Source organism: Acomys minous (assembly GCF_964271855.1).
Source record: "Acomys minous genome assembly, chromosome: 1".
In the NCBI taxonomy this organism is placed as follows: domain Eukaryota; kingdom Metazoa; phylum Chordata; class Mammalia; order Rodentia; family Muridae; genus Acomys; species Acomys minous.
In genome coordinates this window covers 72,713,916-72,727,458 of record NC_140483.1, presented here as the reverse complement: position 1 = coordinate 72,727,458, position 13,543 = coordinate 72,713,916, and positions in this window count along the sequence as shown.

Below are 13,543 nucleotides of genomic sequence, written 5' to 3'. Positions count from 1 at the left end.
CTGCTCAGCCTCAGCTTCACGCTGACTGGTAACCCAGCAGAGCAGTTCCAACCATGAGTACACACTATCACTGATACTGCAGCTTATGGGGACTCACCTTAGACCCTCCCCTGAAGTGAAGAGGGCACATTGCTAATAAATCAGCTGCCAACTTTTACCACTAGGTGGCAGAGACATTTAGGGTACTAGGACCTCAGCCCTTCAAATGGATACTTTTTTATCCTACCAGGGGCTTCCCAACTCAGTGAGCATAGGGTGTGAGCACATTGACTGAGCACAATGGCTGGGCAGTGGGACCTCATTCACCTTAGAACAAGAAAGCCAGTAGCAAGGTCACCTACTACATGTTTCCCCTTCTCAGTAGGAGGGTAACTGGACTTCTAAGGAGCTGCTCTGAACAGCCAGTGAAAGAAATCAGAAACTACCACACAACACCTGAGAAAGTCAGAGTCAGATGTAAAAACACCACCAACGAAAGTCAAAATAATATTAGTTATCCAGAACCCAGTTAACTCAAAGCAATCAGGCCTGGACAATCTTAACACTTCTAAAACACAAGCAATGACTTCTATTCTTTCAATATGAAGATGATAATGGAGAAAAATGAATAAAATCCATAAAGAAATATAAGCAGAAACAGCCAAAGAGATAGAGGACCATAGAGAGTCCATTACAGAGATCTATAGAAAGGAAATGAAGAAAACACTGGAAGAAATTGAGGAAAATGCAAATAATCAGGTAAAAGAAATCAATAAAGATGTTCAAGCTCTGAGGGAAAATGGAAACAATAATAATAAAAGCACAAACCAAGAAAAGCCTGGAAAGAGAGAACTTGAAGAAGAAAACAGGAACTAAAGAGATAATCATCGTCAACAGGATACAAGAGATGGAAGGAAGAATCTCAGGTGTAGAAGAATTTGATGCAAACATTAACAGAAATCTTAAATATAAAAAAAAAAATCTGACCCAAAACATGCAAGAAATCAAGGACACCATGAAACGATGAAACCTAAGAATAATAGGAACTGAAGAAATAGAAGATGCCTGACTCCAAGGCCCAGAAAATATTTTCAACAAAATCATAGATAAAAAATTCCACAATATCAAAAAAGAGATGCCTATCAGCATAAAAGAGGCATACAGAACACAAAATAGATTAGACCATAATAATTCTCCCACCACATAACATTGAAAACACTAAATTTATAGAACAACAACAACAGCAAAATATTAAAAGCTCCACATGAAAAAGGCCAAGTAATATATAATGGCAAACCTATTAAAATAACATCCGACTTCTCAGCAGAAACCATAAAAGCAAGAAACACCTTGGCAGATGTGTTGCAAACACTAAGAGACCACAGATAACAGTCAAGACTTACTATATCCAGAAAAACTTTCAGCCACAATAGATGGACAAAACAATATAGTCCATGACATAACCAATTTAAACAATATCTATGCTCAAACACAGCACTACAGAAGATAAAAGAAGGAAATCTTCCACTTCAAGAGGTTAACTATACCACAAAAAAAAAAATACAGGATATGAATAACTTCACTAATGCAAAACTAAAAGCAGAGAAGAATAAAAACACAGTTCTACAAACAACAACAATCTAAAATGTTCAAACAGCTACTGGTCATTAGTCGCTAAAAGACACAGACTAACAGAGTGAATGTATAAACAGGACTCATCATTTTATTGCACACAATAAACACACCTCGGACACAATGAAATATGTTACCTACGAGTAAAGTTCTAGAAGAAGTTTCTCCTAGCAAACAGACCCAAGAAGTGAGCTGGAGTTGCCATTCTAAAATCTAATAAGATAGACTTTCAACTAAAATAAATAAAAAGAGATCAGGGAGGACACTTCATATCAATCAAAGGTAAATTATACCAATATGACATCTCAATCCTCAACATCTATGTTCCAAATACAAGGTACCCACATTCATAAAAGCAACATTATTAAAACTTAAATCATACAATGAACACCACAATTTAATAGGGAAAGACTTCACCACCCTACTCTCACCAATTGACAGATTATCTAGACAGAAAATAAATGGAGAAATAATGAAACTAATAGATGCCATGAATTCAATGGACCTAACAGATATCTATAGAACTTTGCACCCAAATGCAAAAGAATATACCTTTTTCTCAGCACTTCATGGAACCTTGTCCATATAGGCAGTCACAAAGCAAGCCCCAACAGATACAAGAAAAATGAAATAATCCTCTGTATCTTATTAGACTACCATGGTCTAAGACTGAACTTCAACAACAATAGAAATAACAAAAGACCTACACACACATAGAAATTGAAAAACACTGTACTCAGTGACAACTTGGTCAGGGATGAAATAAAGTAAGAAAATGAATACTTCCTAGAAATCAATGAAAATGAAGGGAGAACATAGCCAAACCTTTGGGACACAATGAAAGCAGGGCTAAGAGGAATATTCATAGTACTGAGTGCCTTCCTAAAGAAACTGGAGACATCTCAATCAAGAAACTTAATAGAAAACCTGAAATCCCTATAACAAAAAGAAGCAGGCACACCCAAGAGTAGTAGTCAGATGAAAATAATAAAACTCAGGACTGAAATGAATAAATTAGAAACAAAGAAACAGTTCAAAAAATCATTGAAACCAGTAGCTCATTCTTTGAGAAAACTGGCAAGATAGACAAATTCTTAGCCAAACTAACCAAAAGGCAAAGGGGGAGTATCCAAATCAACAAAATCAGAAATGAAATGGGAGACATACTGGCAGATAACAAAGAAATCAAAAGAAGCATTGGGTCTTACTTCAAACAATTTTGAGCCACAATATTTGAAAATCTAAAGAACATAGACAATTTTCTTGAAAAATTCCACCTTCCAGTGTTGAATTAAAATCAGATAAACAAATTAAGTAGGAAATTAACTTATATCGCCTCTGGAAATAAAAGCAGTCATCAAAAGTATAGCAAACAAAAAGAAGTCAGGGTTAGCTGGATTCAGTGCAAATGTCTATCAGATTTTCAAAGAAGAACTAGTACCAATACTCCTAACACAAACTAGAAACAGAAATATCAATATAATAGTCATTCTAATGTAGCCACAGTTACCTTGAAACCTAAGACCCAACAAGGGAGGAGAACATCAGACCAATTTCCCTTATGGAGTTGACACAAAAATACTCAATAAGATACTTAGAAACCAAATCCAAGTAGTTATCAAAAATATCATCTACCATGATCAAGTAGGCTTTATCCCACACATGCAGGGGTGGTAAACCACCATATAAACAAACTTAAAAAACCAACATGATCATCTCCTTAAATGCTGAAAAAGCATTTGACAAAATCTAGCACCCATTTATGTTAAAAGTCTTAGAGAGATCAGGGATACAAGGCAGATACTTTAACATAGTAAAGGCAATATACAGCAATTTAGAGCCAACACCAAAATAAATGGGAAGAAACTTAAATCAGTTCTACTGAAATTAGGGACAAGGCTGTCCACTGTCTCCAGATTTCTTAAGCATAGTACTTGAAGTCCTAGCTAGAGCAATAAGAAAATTAAACAAGAGTAAAGGGATACAAATTGGAAAAAGATGAAATCAAAGTATCACCACTCATGGATGATATGATAGTATAGATAAGTGGCCTCAAAAACTCTACCAAGGAACTCATACAGCTGATAAAAAATTCAGGAAAGTGGCTGTAAACAAAATCAAGTAAAAAAAAATCAGTATCCCAACTGTGTAAAAAAACGGGCTGCAGAAGGTATTAGGGAAACAAGACCCTTCACAAAAGCCATAAATCACACAAACTATCTTAGTGTAATTCTAACCAAGCAGTTGAAAGACCTGTATGAAGAAAACTTCACATCTGTGAAGAAAGAAATTGAAGAAGATATCAGAGGATGGAAATATTTCCCATGCTCATGGATTGGGAGAATCTTAACAAAAGCAATCTACGGATTCAATTCAATCCCTACACAAATACCTATGCAATTCTTTACAGAACTTGAAAGATCAATTCTCAACTTCATATGGAAAAATAAAAAACTCAGAATAGCTAAAATAATCCTGTACAATAAAAGATCTTCCAGTGGAATATTCATGCCTTAGCTCAAGCTGTAGTGTGCAGTAACAGTAATACTAATGGTATGATACTGGCATAGAAATAGGCTGGTTGATCAATGGAATTGAATCAAAACCCAGGTATAAACCAACAGACCTATGGATACTTGGTTTTTGACAAATAATTCAAAAGCACACAATGGAGAAAAGATAGCATCTAAATGTATGTCTACATGTAGAAAAATGCATATAGATTCATATTTATAACTCTGCTCAAAACTAAAATCCAAGTGGATTAAAGACCTTAACATAAACCAGAAACACTAAATCTGTTATTTAAAAAAATGTAGAAGAGCCTTGAACTGATTGTCACAGGAGATAATTTCCTAGACAGAACATCAATAGCTCAGCCTCTAAGATCAACAGTTAATAAATAGGAACTCATGAAACTAAAAAGTTTCTGTAAAGCAAACACTGTCAATGGTAGTAAACTACAGCATACAGACTAGAGAAAGATCTTCACCAAACCTACATCCAACAGAGGGCTAATATTCAAAACATACAAAGAACCCAATAAATTAAATACCACCAAATCAAATAATTCAATTAAAAATGGGCTACAGAGCTAAACAGAAAAATATCAAACGGGTGAGAAATGCTCGATGTCACTAGTCATCAGGGAAATGCAAATCAAAACTACTCCTAAATTCCATCTTATCCTTATCCTAATTTTTAAGGTCAAAAACTCAAGTGACAGCACATGCTGGCGAGGATATAGAGAAAGGGAATCACTGCTCCATTGCTGGTAGGGGTGCAAATTTATTCAACCATTTTGGAAATCAATCTGGCTCTTCAAGAGAAAATTAGGACTAGTGCTACCTCAAGACCTAGCTAACCACTCATAGGCATATACCCAAAATACACTCCACCATAGAACAAGGCCATTAGCTCAACTGTTTTTGTAGAGGCTTTACTCATAATTGCCATAATCTGAAGACAAGCTAGATGTGCCTCCATAAAAGAAAGGATAAAGAAACTGTGGTACATTTACACAATACAATACTACTCAGCTATTAAAGGCAAAGAAATCTTGAAATGTGCAGGCAAATGTATGGAACTAGAAATCATCTTTAGTGAAATAACCTAGACCCAGAAAGACACACATGATATATATTTACTTATAAGTAGATTTTAGCTGAGCACAGATGTCTGCCGAGAGACTCCAGCAAGAGGAGGATTGGGACAGATCCTGGGCCTCAAATCCAAGAATGTTGAGAGTTGTTTGGAAGAGGTGGGGGATGGAAGGACCTGGAGGGGTCAAGAGCCCCACAGGGAAACCATCAAGGCTGGAAGATCTTGACACAGGGCCTTCACAACCAAAGGTGCACCAACCAAAGAAAATGCAGGCTGAGAACCTAGAACCTCTGTTCAGGTCTACCTACGGACAGGTAATTTTCTATGTGGAGAGGGCAAGGAAAGGGAGAATGCCTCCCTCAGACACTGACATGCACTCTGGTGCCCAGGATTTGATCACTTCTCCATGGCAGGGTGACCTTGCAGACACAAAGAGGAAGGGGATGCAGACTATCCTAATGAAATGTGATTGACTGTGACCAGAAGGTTGGGGAGGAGGACTGCCCCCATCAGAAGTCTGGGGGAGAGGAACGGCAAGGAAAAAGGAGGGAGGGTGGAAACAGGAATGAAAGAGTGAATGGATAACAATTGGGATATAATGTGAATACTTTAAAATATCATTTAATTTTAAAAATCTTGACAAGTATTCTATAGCATTTTTCCTGAAAATACTTTAAGAGGAAGAAAAAAGAGAAAAACAACCAGAGAGAAATTGATGATGTGCATTTTGATGGGTTTCTTTTTTCCTTTCTTCGTTGATATTAAATTTGCAAAGTTTTGAACTCACCCTTACTGAAGTCCTATCTCATAACAGAAACATGGCAAGATATTAAATGAAGTATAAATATTGAACACATGCCTGGGATGTACCATTGAACTTTTATTTTCAAGTGAATTCAATACTCTTCCAAATCACACACATGTTATTTCATCAAAGCTTCAGAATGTGATTGTATTTTGAAATTTGTGTTTCACTTTCTGGTTTTGATCAATGATTCCCTTTCATCTTTCCTGACTTATTCATCATTCACAGTCTAATTTTTTTCCTCTGGATCACAGATAATTTTCTTTCATCAACATGGTGATATTTTGGTCAGGGGTCATAAACCTTCATAAACCCATGCTTAGCAACAGCATCTACTTCAACAACTCTGTTCGTCACAGGTGAAAAATGAAGGGTAGAGGGAAAAGAGAGAAGAGTCAGGAAAATACACTGAGGAAAGGCACTAAATTGCCACCCTTTTTGTTGTATGGCATTTTAACAAATTTATACAGTGAATTGTACTAATTTTCACCCAATGTTTTCTCTCTCATCTCCCTCCCTCTCTTATTTGTGCCATTCTTCTCAATGACCCCATTCCCCCTTATGCATGGTGTTTATACTAGCCCACTGAGTCTAGTTAATGTCTTGCCAGAATTTGCATGGGAAGTTTCTCAGTGGATGCATGGTAGCTCATATATAGCCACAGTGTTGATTGTCACATTGTTCTATAAACATTCATGTTTTACTCACACATTAGTGCTGTGTCTAGCCTTTACCAGAGAAGCTTCTCAATGTAGTATGTGAAAGTTTATATAGAAACTCATGATTGACCATGTATGGAGATTAAGTGAGAGCTAAATGCTCATCAAAATGCATTAACCATTTTTATGAAGAATTGGTAGCTCCAATTCCAAAGTTCCAGTTTTTTTATTTTTATTTTTAATAAAATCCCACAAGTATACAAAACTCATTCATTAGGACGTGCTAGTTTTTTTTTTCAATAATTTCAGTAGGGGAAAGAGACTAGTGGCTAGACTTCAGGAGTTGGTTTTGGGAAGTTGAGTATTTATTTCTGAGCCAATATGGAATTAAAGATTGTATACGTGTTTTTCTTAATTTTTTGCTACATTGTGTTTGTCATTTCTTTTTATTTCATGATAAAAGTTAACAATTTTAAGGCTGATAATGACATTTGACTATACATACATACACTCATACATACATACTTACTCACACATACACACATACATATATATTTAATTATACTGCTATTTTAAGTTTATTCTTCAGATTTTTTATTTTTGCAATGTATTTTGATCATGTACACGCAACAGTAAGCCACTTCCCTCCCCTTAGTTCCTACGTCCCTCATTCTGCCAACTTCATATCCTCTTTTGTGTTGTTAATAATAACTGGGTCCAATTACTGCAGCCACAAGTATAGATCCCTCCAGTGGGGTATTGACTGCCTACCAGTTGGCCATGTCTCAAAAGTAGACAAAGACTTTACTTCCTTCAACAAACATCAACTTCTAACAGCTGTTCCCAAGAGTCTAGTTCTGGGCCTCTCCTCATTCATACTTGACATTGACCTGCTTGCTTTTTTTAAGGTAGCACCAGTGGCCATGATTTGCATGCAATGGCCATATCAGGGTCTGAAGTGTTAGTTTTTAAGCTTCCTTCCTCTTCTTCCAGGATATTATCTGAAGACCAGAAATATAGATTTTTCTTCATTCTGCATTTATTGAAAATTAAAACATTTCATAAAATCTAGTAATTCTTTTGAAAATGAACTTCTAAGGATACATTGTAAACCTTGTAATAATGCTTTAGCTGCTTTTCTTGGACAATTCTTACATGTTACCATGCTAAGCATAATTTATTCTCTGATAGACAAATATTTATGCAAAAAACTTTTCAGATACTGTCTTCTGGTCTTTGGATACTGAGCACACATGCATGCGCATGCGTGCGCGCGCGTGCACACACACACACACACACACACACACACACACACACACACACCTAAGTAGAAATGAAATGAAAGTTAAAAACAAAATCCTTTTATTAAAAAAACAAGTTCTTAGAAGCATAATGATATGAAGCACTGCAAAATATAATGTGCTCAGTGCTGACCAGGGTAATAAAAGCATGCATCCGATGGGTTACATTTTCCATTAACCAAACACTTAAAAGTATGCTTTCATAATGGCATTTTCATTCCAAGCAAGTCACCCTGTATTCTAGCTTTCAGATTTCCCCCATGAATAGGCTGTTTCATATGCAAGATGTTTACTCTGCACCATGTGGTGATCATGTTCCATGCATCTACTCATTAACAAACTTCATTTTGAAGCTACATAGTAATCCAATTTTAAAACCCCAGATGAGCACACTGAACAACAGAATACAAAATGCTCAAAAAATAATCTGTAGGACCAGACATATGGGTGAACGGGCAAAGCTGCTTGACCCCTGAAACCCACATAGAGGTAGAAAGAGAACTGATTCCACAGAATTGCTCTTGGACCTCTGAAACATTCTGTGGCACAAAGATCCCCTCCTGCACATACAGCACACACATATGCAGCCACAAATAATAATGATAAGAGATAATGGGTGAAGATGAATCAAGTTACCTTCCAGAATGTAGAAAAATTAAATGATAGGAGAAAGAAATGATAAAATGGTAGGGTGGGGATTGAGTGGTTCGGAGACAACATTTGAAGAAGAATAGACGAAGTTTTCTTCTTCATATAATAGATGGGTAAATAAAAGATATTTACTTTCATTGGGTAATAAAGCAAATCAATCCTGTTAATTTTCTCTACAATTTTCTAAAAAAAAAATTGTAAAACTCCCAGAGTACAGAGAAATACATTTTCAGACTTTGGGAGTTTATTATGTCCCTTTTAGTCATAGAGAGCAATGGGAAGGTGAAAGCCAATGTACAAGAGACATATGTAAAATTTGGCCTAGTGTAAAAGGATATGTGAGTTACATATTTAAGAATGGGCTTGCTCAGGATGATCTTCCAGAATGAACTCTGCTGAGCCTCCAGCAATCTAAGATATATTTCTAGTGTTAAAGCCATGGATGGGTCTTGGTAGAATTCTAAGATGGGGATTTAATATGTCACAGAGTTTATGTACAAAGATTTACTTTCATCTGCCTACTCACATCTGAATTATGTCAGACTCCTATAAGCAGGAAAGTGTAACAAGTAGCATCGGACTAGTAGCCACAGTCAAGCTACCTTACAAGAAGTGCCCAAAGGCTGAGATATGGCCCCTTTCTTCCTCAGTGATGCATCTTAAAATCTTCACAAAGTTTACATTTCCTTTGCTAGCCCATGACGTTCTTGCCTGCTGGGTCCCTGTGAACTGCCCTGGAGGACATTTCTGTATTTACTTTTTCCTATTTCTAGGAGTCTAACTTGCAGGTAATAGCTGCCTACTTTTGCCTGCTTATTCATATGATAAAGCAAAGTTTTATTTTAAAATATGTTCAATACCTTTAGAAAAGTTATCTATTGTATTGGAAGTCTTATAAATTTAAAACTAGATCATATACAACATATTGATAGACAACAATAGAACTAACATGAAATTTTGGAAATCCATAAAAACTAACTGCAAAGACTCCTATATTAAGAGTCTTTAAGAAATAATTTTAAGTCAACCATGCCAAAGACAGCATTTAGAAACTTTTTGAAACTTGCATACCCATATATACCACATAGTTTTACCATATTCACCCCACTATTCTCTCTTCCCCATTCCTTCTACTTCTAGTACCTTTGCCTTCCAAAAGATCCCTTATATCTTTATTAAACACACACACACGCAGGTACACATACGTATATTCAAGTATAAACACATTTGTCTATCTATGTACACCATAAAATGTGCTATTTGTTCATCCAAGTCTGGCTTATGTCACTTAACTTGATGCTTTTTGAGTCACTTCATTTTCCTGAAAATAACGTAATTTTATTCCTTATAGCTAACTAAAAGTTACATGTGTCCTTGACCTTTTAGGCTCTTTTGATCCTTTCTCTCCCTCTTTCATAAGATTCCATGGGCTCCCCCTAAAGTTTATCTGTGGGTCTTTTCATCTATTTTCATCAGCTGCTAGGTAAAGCCAATCAGATGACTGTTATGCAAGCCTCCTATATGCAAGAATAGCAGATTATTGATGTTAGTGACAGGCTCTCTCTCATGTCATACAACTCAAGTTGAGCCAGTCATTGTTGGTTGGGTCAAAGATTTTGTGTGTGGGTTGGTGTCTCCTTTCTTTCACCCGTTGGAAGTGGCAGCTTCAGGTTCTATATCCTCTGAACATCACAATAAAACCTACAAAATCAACTAATCTGAACCTCTAGTAGCTCACAAAGATCAAAGCACCAATCAGAGACCATCTATGGGACAGCTATATCCCACTCATCACACAGACATAACAGATGTATAGGTTGATCTTTACAAAGGACCTCTAACAGCAAGATCAGAAGCTGCCTCTGACTCTGTTGTCTGTCTTTGTACCCCTTTCCTCTAACTGTACTGCCTTGTCTAGCCTCAGTGGAAGAATATGGGCACAGGACTACTTCAAATTGATGTACCAAGACAGGTTGATATCCATGGGAGGTCTCCCATTCCCTGAGAAGAAAGATGGTGAGAGAGAGGAGGAGAGGTTAGACAGAGAGGCTGGGAAGAGAGCAGCAAAGGAAATTTCCTAACATGATGTAAAGAAAATAATTAATTAAAAATAATGATTAAAAAATCTATATAGTGTTTTTGTGCACATGTTATGCACACTTATATATATGGTTGTGAATGAATGTGTTTGTGTTTGGAGGCCATAAGAGGTTGTCAGTCATCTTGTTCTTCCATTTGGCACCTTATTTTTCATGAAACCTGGTTTCTCACTGGACCTGGAGCTGGGCTGTCAGGCAGTGATCCTCCTGTCTCCACTCTACAGTGCTGGAATTACAAGTAAACATAAAAGGCCAGTTTTTTATGTGATGCTTGGGATTTGAACTCAGGTCCTCTTGCTTGGATAGCAAATACTTCTACTATTGAACTCCATAGTTTGTTTTTTTAAATATATCTATCTATCTATGTACCTATATATCATCTGTCTGTCTGTTTGTCTAGTTCAAGGGTAAATGTGTTTCCTTAAGGTAGTTGATATGTATCACATGCAAGTAGGAATGGACCTATGGGAGTCAAAACAAGGTATTGCATTGGATCTTCTGAAGCTGGAGTTATAAAGATTTGAAAGTTCATACTTGGAATCAAGTTCAAGTCCTGTACAAGTTCAGTAAGCACATTTACAAGTGAGCCATCTCTCCAGCCCCCATGCCCTATATTTTCTTTTAAGATAGTAGCAGGGTACTTCATTTTGACAAAGTCAGCTGCCTGTTGATATCTTACATACCACACTCGAAGCTGCAACTAAGTCTCACACGTGTGAAGGCTTTTTATCTCATGCTGAGTGTGGAATTGCCCAACTGTCATCTGAATTATCTTTTGTAAACTGCCTCTGCCTCCACCCCTGCCATACTAAGGGACTACACAGCTGAGGCTGTGTCACCTGGTTCCTCTCGGACCTACGTCTCCTCTTTTCCTTTGTCCTTTTGGGTCTTCTTGTAATTTTCTCTATGGGATGTAGCGTATGTTTTTTTCTTATCAGAATACTTTCCTTCACTGGTTTACACAGACATAACCTCTATTATATCTTTCCTGGAAGTCTAATTCTCATATTCTATTATGGGAAACATGCTGATCATGTGGAAGACCCCTGAGAGGTCCAGCTGTTTCTTTATGCCTTTTTTTCCCCATTTTCTTTTGGTTTGGTTTGGTTTTAAACCAGCCAGCTACAGTGATTTCCCAAGGTATCTTTGCCTTAAAGGGTTGTTTAAGTTAAAAAATACTACACCATTGTATTATGACATTAATTCTGCCATTTCTCCTACTCAGGGACTTATTTCCTATGAGTTGATTTGTTTGAAGGTATCATATAGTTTGTGACTGTCTTTTGTGTCTTTGTTCTTTCCCTTTCCTTCTCCTTAACAGCCCTTTCTTCTATTTTACTTACAGTGTTTTTTGCTTGCTTAACTTTGCATTTGGAAACCTAGGCATATCTTCTTATTTCATGTACTGTAACAACTGAGAAACTTCTATTTGATTTATTATTGTAATCTTTTGGTACTTTAATTCTTTTTAAGTATTTTTATTATTTTTTCTTTTTTACATATACATTTATATTATTACACATATATACAAGAAACTGCATACAACAAGAAGAACCACAAAACAATCAAGAATTATATAAATGTTACATTCTTAGCCTTGAAGAAAACATCTTTGCTATCTTGGTGAGTATAAATTCTGAACAAAAATCAATATTCATCATATCTCATTTCTAACAACTTAAACCATCTATCTAAATGTAAAAACACCTTACCCCTAAACAACTAAGCTTAATTGTAAAACTAAACTATCTGCTCTCCAACTCCATCAGAGACTTTAGAAGAAATAAAAATTAATTACCTGAGTAAATCAGAAGTGCTGGTTAGCGGATTCCAAAATGAAAAAAAATCAGAGACAGTTTGCTGCCTAGACAGTCACCCATAACTCTCTATAACATTGGAGCATAATCTTTAGCTTTCTGGCTCTGTATATCTGATGACATATTTGTGAGGCAGGAATTATTGAGGACTTGCTTACCTAGTCTTGGAAGAGTTTGGCCATCAATTCTGCCTGTATCCAAGTTTGCCCATTTTTAGGCAGAATTCTGTCTGTGACCAAAATGAGGATATTTTGTCCAGTGGCTGGTTTACCACAATTGAAGCCATTTCCATAAGGAGGTATGTTGATGCTCATCATCCTCATTAAGGTAGGCTGGGTGTTTTCACAAGTTAACCTATCTTGTTGTCAATGAATCTTTTGAATAGTATAAACAGTTTTAAATGCCATATTCTGTATGTTTCTGGGGTTTTTGAAGACCTTATCTAACTATCTTACCTTATCTATTTATAGTGTCATATCTATCTGTTAAACTTAGGATGTATATCATTGTGATAAAAATAGACTAGTAATTGACATGACCATGATTTGATCCACTTACAATTATCTTGTACTACATATTTATCCAAAACAGCCTACAATAACACTTTCAAACTGTTAAACTTAGGTAATTTAAGTTTATCCCTGGAAGCCCATTTGAGAGACAGAGTCCAAATTTGATCCAAAAGCAAAGGAGTTTATTAGCCGAGGTGTTGGGGTCCACCAAACTCTGTAGAGATTGGAGACCCCGTTCTGTAATGGCAGAGGTTTTAAATACCCTTACAGAAGCAGAACTTAGTACAAACATGATTGGTTAGTTGATCTTTAAAATGATTGGGTAAGTAATGGCATGGGCAGGAGAAAAGGGTGAGGTTGCGAGAAAGGGCGTGGTTTTCTGAATGAGCTAACAATAGTCGAGGACTTTATCAACTGGGAGGGTAAGCACATTCCTTAGGTAGTGGAAATTTAAACACAAGCTGGGTGTCCTTAGACCAAGCTGC